Raw genomic sequence first — 8558 nt, 5'->3', positions numbered from 1 at the left:
AACTGCACATCTCTTGCCTGCTTCCTTTGGGATCTTAGAAATGGTGGTCCACTTCCACAGATGGTAACTTCAATAGACAGTGTAACGGGAGTAGCTGAGGGATCGCTGTCTTAACCACTTTTTGGCACAAAATTAACTTCCAAAGCCAAATATGGTGCAAGTATATGATGCAAGGACACCTACACACCTATCTCTGACACATTGGGGAGTTCACCCTCATGCGCCCTTTTGGCCTGCACCATCATGCGCCTCTTCCCAGCCACTCCACATTTCCCAAGCTTTTCATTGCAGGCAGAAGTACAACACAACCCACCCCCATGCCCAAGCCTTTAACAGCCTCATCGATAAACTGCTGGCCCTGGAGATGTTGGTGTTTGTTTATGCTTCTGGAGACCCAGGCCTTCTGTCAGCAGATGGCAGCTGGGGCACCTCCCTATGCTGGGCCTAGCCGTTACTACTTCTCTTGGTGTGCTGTCTCTGCCTTGCGCCTGCATGTGTCCCATAACATCAGTCGGGCCCAGAGCTCTGCGCTTTGCTGCAAGGTCCACTTGACCACCGACACATGGACAAGCGCCTGTGGTCAGGGATGCTGCAGTGCTTATCTTTAATGACAGGCAGGGTGAATGTGGTGGAGTCTGTTCCCCGGGTGCAAACTGGGGTGGCCTATCTCCTCTCCCAGGCCAAAATTCATGGCAGGAGTAGACTGAAACCCTACGAAGCTGCAACCTCCACCCCAGCTACTAGCGGAAAACACTGTAACACTGGCATGGGGAGATGTCAGTAGGCCGTGCTGAAACTGATCAGCTTGGGGGACAGACAGCACAGTGCCTCCGAGGTCAGGGATGCCATCCTGGCTGAGATGGCATTTTTTTTTCCCTGCTACACCTGGGGCCTGGCATTTTTGCGCCTGTGATAATGGCTGGAACCTGGTAGCAGATCTGGAGCTTGCCAGACTCAAACACGGTCCACGCATGGCCCACGTTTTCCAACTTGTTGGTGCCATGTTTCTTTGAAACCTACACCATTGTGCCTGATATACAGGTCAAAGTGGGGCCATTTTCGTAAGTGAGAACTAGCCTCTGCTAGGCAGAAAACATTCAGAGCACACTCCTCTCATCTTCGCACCGTTGGCTGGCGGAGGAAGACGAGGGGGTTGGAGTGGCATCTGATGTCCCTATCCCACACGAGGCTAGAGGGTGCACTTCAGTGCATCCCATTGCTTCACCACAAATGGTGTGAAGGGGAGTGGAAAATGGAGGAAATGGAGAGTGACCCTTACAGTTGGGGCCAGCAAAGGCATGCCAAGTAACACACTGGCACACATGGCTGACTTCATCTTGGGTTGCTTTTCAACACATATTTCACATCATGAAGAACAAATAATACTGGATTTTTACAAGCCTCGAACCCCGGTCTAGGTCTAATGTCTGTTCCTTTCTTATATTAGGGGAGAGGGAAAAAAAATTACTTCAGTGATACGTTTAGCGTACATAGACTGACTATTAATGTGTATCCCACTTAGTGTTGTTAGGGTTACACACCGTCACAACCTGGCTAAAGCTTCTATAGCTGTTAATAAAGTCAACATAACTTTACGGTATCCAAAAAGACAGCTGGTACCGACAGAGAGCAAGACAAATGTCACCCAAAGCTGTGAGCTCTGAACACCCACAGTGACTTTGGCGTCATCATCATTATAAGGGAGCGGGTGGTAATAAATAACTTGGCAGTGCCTAAAACCCAAAAAGCTTATACAACTATATTTACATTAAGATACACAAATGACACTTTTCAGTAGCATGTCATGAGACAAGCTGATAAGCTCTTCCTTTGTGCAGTGCTATTTGAAAGTTAAACGCTGCCTTTATTTTAATTCTGGAGAAGGTGCAGACATTAGATTTAGAACATGTTGTCTTCATTGTCCAAATCCTCTATATAGGTAACGTGTTTTTCGGGCCGAGCTGTCTGGGAACGAGCTGGTGCAGCACTGACAACCTGGGTGAATATGGCAAGAGCCTGAGATGTAGGGTGAATGAATCCCCAAATTATTTGTGGAATTCCCAGTGAGACAATGGCACTATCTACCAGTAGCAAAAATTGTGGGTGCACGTAACCCCAATATATTCTTTGAATTACCAGTCAGAAACTGGCACTATATGGCAGTAGCAAGAAATGAGGGTATTTGTAACCCCAATATATTCTTTGAATTCCCAGTTAGACAATGGCACTGTATACCAGTAGTAAAAATTGTGGGTGCACGTAACCCCCATATATTCTTTGAATTCCCAGTGAGACAATGGCACTGTATACCAGTAGTAAAAATTGTGGGTGCACATAACCCCAATATATTCTTTGAATTCCCAGTGAGACAATGGCACTGTATAGCAGTAGCAAAAATTGTGGGTGCACGTAACCCCCATATATTCTTTGAATTCCCAGTGAGACAATGGCACTGTATAGCAGTAGTAAAAATTGTGGGTGCACATAACCCCAATATATTCTTTGAATTCCCAGTGAGACAATGGCACTGTATAGCAGTAGCAAAATTTGTGGGTGCACGTAACCCCCATATATTCTTTGAATTCCCAGTGAGACAATGGCACTGTATAGCAGTAGCAAAAATTGTGGGTGCACGTAACCCCCATATATTCTTTTAATTCCCAGTCAGACAATGGCACTGTATACCAGTAGTAAAAATTGTGGGTGCACATAACCCCAATATATTCTTTGAATTCCCAGTGAGACAATGGCACTGTATAGCAGTAGCAAAAATTGTGGGTGCACGTAACCCCCATATATTCTTTTAATTCCCAGTCAGACAATGGCACTATATACCAGTAGTAAAAATTGTGGGTGCACGTAACCCCCATATATTCTTTTAATTCCCAGTCAGACAATGGCACTATATACCAGTAGTAAAAATTGTGGGTGCACATAACCCCAATATATTCTTTGAATTCCCAGTGAGACAATGGCACTGTATAGCAGTAGCAAAAATTGTGGATGCACGTAACCCCAATATATTCTTTGAATTCCCAGTCAGACAATGGCACTGTATACCAGTAGTAAAAATTGTGGGTGCACGTAACCCCAATATATTCTTTGAATTCCCAGTGAGACAATGGCACTGTATAGCAGTAGCAAAAATTGTGGGTGCACGTAACCCCCATATATTCTTTGAATTCCCAGTTAGACAATGGCACTGTATGCCAGTAGTAAAAATTGTGGGTGCACGTAACCCCAATATATTCTTTGAATTCCCAGTGAGACAATGGCACTGTATAGCAGTAGCAAAAATTGTGGGTGCACGTAACCCCAATATATTCTTTGAATTCCCAGTCAGACAATGGCACTGTATACCAGTAGTAAAAATTGTGGGTGCACGTAACCCCAATATATTCTTTGAATTCCCAGTGAGACAATGGCACTGTATAGCAGTAGCAAAAATTGTGGGTGCACGTAACCCCAATATATTCTTTGAATTCCCAGTCAGACAATGGCACTGTATACCAGTAGTAAAAATTGTGGGTGCACGTAACCCCAATATATTCTTTGAATTCCCAGTGAGACAATGGCACTGTATAGCAGTAGCAAAAATTGTGGGTGCACGTAACCCCCATATATTCTTTGAATTCCCAGTCAGACAATGGCACTGTATACCAGTAGTAAAAATTGTGGGTGCACATAACCCCAATATATTCTTTGAATTCCCAGTGAGACAATGGCACTGTATAGCAGTAGCAAAAATTGTGGGTGCACGTAACCCCCATATATTCTTTGAATTCCCAGTCAGACAATGGCACTGTATACCAGTAGTAAAAATTGTGGGTGCACATAACCCCAATATATTCTTTGAATTCCCAGTGAGACAATGGCACTGTATAGCAGTAGCAAAAATTGTGGGTGCACGTAACCCCCATATATTCTTTGAATTCCCAGTGAGACAATGGCACTGTATAGCAGTAGCAAAAATTGTGGGTGCACGTAACCCCCATATATTCTTTGAATTCCCAGTGAGACAATGGCACTGTATACCAGTAGTAAAAATTGTGGGTGCACATAACCCCAATATATTCTTTGAATTCCCAGTGAGACAATGGCACTGTATAGCAGTAGCAAAAATTGTGGGTGCACGTAACCCCCATATATTCTTTGAATTCCCAGTCAGACAATGGCACTATTTACCAGTAGCAAAAATTGTGGGTGCACGTAACCCCAATATATTCTTTGAATTACCAGTCATAAACTGGCACTATATAGCAGTAGCAAAAATTGTGGGTGCACATAACCCCAATATAATCTTTGAATTCCCAGTGAGACAATGGCACTGTATAGCAGTAGCAAAAATTGTGGGTGCGCGTAACCCCAATATATTCTTTGAATTCCCAGTCAGACAATGGCACTGTATACCAGTAGTAAAAATTGTGGGTGCACGTAACCCCAATATATTCTTTGAATTCCCAGTGAGACAATGGCACTGTATAGCAGTAGCAAAAATTGTGGGTGCACATAACCCCAATATATTCTTTGAATTCCCAGTGAGACAATGGCACTGTATAGCAGTAGTAAAAATTGTGGGTGCACGTAACCCCCATATATTCTTTTAATTCCCAGTCAGACAATGGCACTGTATACCAGTAGTAAAAATTGTGGGTGCACATAACCCCAATATATTCTTTGAATTCCCAGTGAGACAATGGCACTGTATAGCAGTAGCAAAAATTGTGGGTGCACGTAACCCCAATATATTCTTTGAATTACCAGTCATAAACTGGCACTATATAGCAGTAGCAAAAATTGTGGGTGCACGTAACCCCAATATATTCTTTGAATTCCCAGTGAGACAATGGCACTGTATAGCAGTAGCAAAAATTGTGGGTGCACGTAACCCCCATATAGTCTTTGAATTCCCAGTCAGACAATGGCACTGTATACCAGTAGTAAAAATTGTGGGTGCACATAACCCCAATATAATCTTTGAATTCCCAGTGAGACAATGGCACTGTATAGCAGTAGCAAAAATTGTGGGTGCACGTAACCCCCATATATTCTTTGAATTCCCAGTCAGACAATGGCACTATATACCAGTAGTAAAAATTGTGGGTGCACATAACCCCAATATATTCTTTGAATTCCCAGTGAGACAATGGCACTGTATAGCAGTAGCAAAAATTGTGGGTGCACGTAACCCCCATATATTCTTTGAATTCCCAGTGAGACAATGGCACTGTATACCAGTAGTAAAAATTGTGGGTGCACATAACCCCAATATATTCTTTGAATTCCCAGTGAGACAATGGCACTGTATAGCAGTAGCAAAAATTGTGGGTGCACGTAACCCCAATATATTCTTTGAATTCCCAGTCAGACAATGGCACTATATACCAGTAGCAAAAATTGTGGGTGTATATAGCCCCAATTCTATTGCTAGGGGACTTGCAGGGTATTTCTGAGGTGAAGGTGGGGGGGCACACCGTTGGAACGGTGATTTGGGGTGTATATATGGGGTATACGGGAATACACTGTCAGTGTGTTCCATTCAGGATCCTGGGAAAGCTGGGTTGCGGCGATTGAGCCCGTCAGTGCCACGTTACACTGACAAGCTTCTCCCTGGAATTGAAGTTATATGTAAGCCCAATATATTCTTTGAATTCCCAGTGAGACAATGGCACTATATGGCAGTAGCAAAAATAGTGGGTGTATATAGCCCCAATTCTATTGCTAGGGGACTTGCAGGGTATTTCTGGGGTGAAGGTGGGGGTCACACCGTTGGAACGGGTATCGGGGGTATATATCGGGTATACGGGAATACACTGACAGTGTATTCCATTCAGGATCCTGGGAAAGCTGGGTTGCGGCGATTGAGCCCGTCAGTGCCACGTTACACTGACAAGCTTCTCCCTGGAATTTAGCTCTTACAAGAGCTGTTGGTTGTCTTCTCCTTCCTATCCTAGCCTGTCCCTGCCTACCCAGAATCTAAGCCCTAGCTAACTGGACGGAAACCTCCGTCCTCGGTGAATTGCAAGCTCAGAATGACGCGAACCTGGGCGGCGCTGTTCTTTTAAATTAGAGGTCACATGTTTTCGGCAGCCAATGGGTTTTGCCTACTTTTCTCAACGTCACCGGTGTCGTAGTTCCTGTCCCACCTACCCTGCGCTGTTATTGGAGCAAAAAAGGCGCCAGGGAAGGTGGGAGGGGAATCGAGTAATGGCGCACTTTACCACGCGGTGTTCGATTCGATTCGAACATGCCGAACAGCCTAATATCCGATCGAACATGAGTTCGATAGAACACTGTTCGCTCATCTCTAATCTTTATCTCTACAAATGTCCTTTCAATGGGAATCCCACCCATCCAGTGCCGAGCCCAGGTTCCCAGGGTTGCAGAAGCATAGTCCGCCTTGTCTTGCAGTATATCTTATGTAACTATGAGTTTAATAAACCACTAAGAATAACCAATCCCTGACCATATTTAATGATGTGTTACCAACAAATATAAAAAACATTTGGCAGATGCCATGATAACATTTTGTAATTGCTTCCTTGCTCTCCATGGTCATTGTCTCGGTGGCGATGGGAGTCTCGTACATTGCACAATACGTACATGTCAGAGATTTTATTACTTCATTTTTAGTGGGAAGTGTTTGCTTTAAAGCTGAAATGCGAGAATCAAAATAATACAAATGATCGCTTTTAGGCCAGGGCGCATGCTGAAAAAAACGCATTTTATAGCACCTGCAAAGTGGATGGGATTCTCACTATCAAATCAAATCAAATAGGCTTTATTGGCACGTCCGAATAGATATTTGGCATTTGCCAAAGCTAGTAAAGCGGGGGGGTGGGGGTGGGGTGTTGGAGTCGAGGGGGTGAGTATGGGGGGGTGGGGGGGTGGTTTGGGGTATAACAGTCCGTGGAGTCTCATCTTCCTCTTAGTTGGTGACCGCTATATGGGGAGGTGGGGCGGGGCAGGTAGTTTGGGGTATAACAGTCCGTGGAGTCTCATCTTCCTCTTGTTTGGTGACAGCTGGACATGTATTAGGCAGCGATCTCCACAGTGGCCGCTTCTTCTCCCAGTAGGATGTAGAGTTTCCTCTTCTCATCTGCAGATATGAAGTCTGGGATGTGGGCAGAGAGTCTTTGGTAGTAGACGGCCGTCACAGCTGAGTATTTGGTGCAGTGTAGCAGGAAGTGGGTCTCGTCTTCTAGGGCCCCCTGGTCACAGTGCTGGCACAGTCTCTTCTCCCGTGGCTTGTACGTCTGCCTGTATCGCCCCGTCTCTATCTCCAGGTTGTGGGCGCTCAGTCTATACCGGCTCAGGGTCTGTCTGTGCTTGGGGTGGGGTATTCTCTCCAGGTAGGTGGCCATGGTGTAGTCTCTTTGCAGTGACTGGTACACAGTGAGTTTCTTGGAGTTATTTATTGCGCTTCTCCATTCCTCGATGTACCGCTCTCTGTCTCTCTCAATGACTCCTTTTATTTGAGCCTTGTTCAGGGCATGTTGGGGATTTTGGCTTGGCAGATGGCTGATGCTTGGTTGGGGGGTAAACCCATCCACACATTGCATTTCCAGCTGGCCACCTTGTTTGACCGTATATAGGCCCCCCAGCTCTTTGTGCCAGGTGACTACTTCTCCAACAGACTATCACGTCACAGTAGTCACATGCCATTTGTGCTTTGATTATGATAGAAAGCTTCTTCCTTCTCATATCTCCTGCACTTCTTCTTACTCCTCTCCCTCTACTCTCCATAGATTTCCATTGCATGAGTCATGTAACCTGTAGTCCATCTTGACACAGATATAGCGCCACCACAGGGGAAATTAAGAATTGCATGGTTTCAATTGAAATCATTGCTCAGTCTATATAACACTCAAACATATTTAATCCTTCAGGTCGAGAGAGGTGTGCTTTGCAGCTGTGACAATTTTGGTTAATGGAAGAGGGGTCTAAATGGGAGACCAATATGTGACACTTAATATGTCAGGTTGTATTTGTCTATCTCACTGACGTTTATTCAGTATGTCATAGAAGCTCCTGTTCCATTCAGTCATATAGAAAACAATAAGAGCCCATTGTGTTATACATAGTACATAGTCTTGTACATTGTACACAGTCTTTCAGTTTTCCTAGAAAGAGATTAACCATCATTAACCTCTTCCTGCCAGAGGCAATTTTTCAATTTTCATTTTAACTCCCTGCCTTCCAAACCCCATGTTGTTTTGTATTTTTCCACTCATTGAGCCATAGGAGGCCTTAATGTTTGCAGGACAAATTGTTCTTCTTACTGATACAATTCAATATTCCGTACAATGTACAGGGAAGATGGAAACAAATTCTGAATACAGTGGAGCACAAAGGACAGGTATGTTTTCATTTTTACATAAATAAAGGCCTAGTGGAAAGCTCATCTTGGGCCCCCCCGTGCATCTTATCCTCAGAGCCGTCATCCATATCCCATCGTTACATTTTAGCAACATTTACATTTCGATTTCCTTCTCTATCTAGGTCTGTGACTACCATGGAGACTTGATAATATGCTGCTGGTCCTCTAATAGTTTTAC

The sequence above is a fragment of the Leptodactylus fuscus genome, chromosome 3 (assembly GCF_031893055.1).
Source record: "Leptodactylus fuscus isolate aLepFus1 chromosome 3, aLepFus1.hap2, whole genome shotgun sequence".
Taxonomy (NCBI): Eukaryota; Metazoa; Chordata; class Amphibia; order Anura; family Leptodactylidae; genus Leptodactylus; species Leptodactylus fuscus.
The sequence above is the reverse complement of the archived record's forward strand: the minus strand, read 5'-3'. Positions refer to the sequence as shown.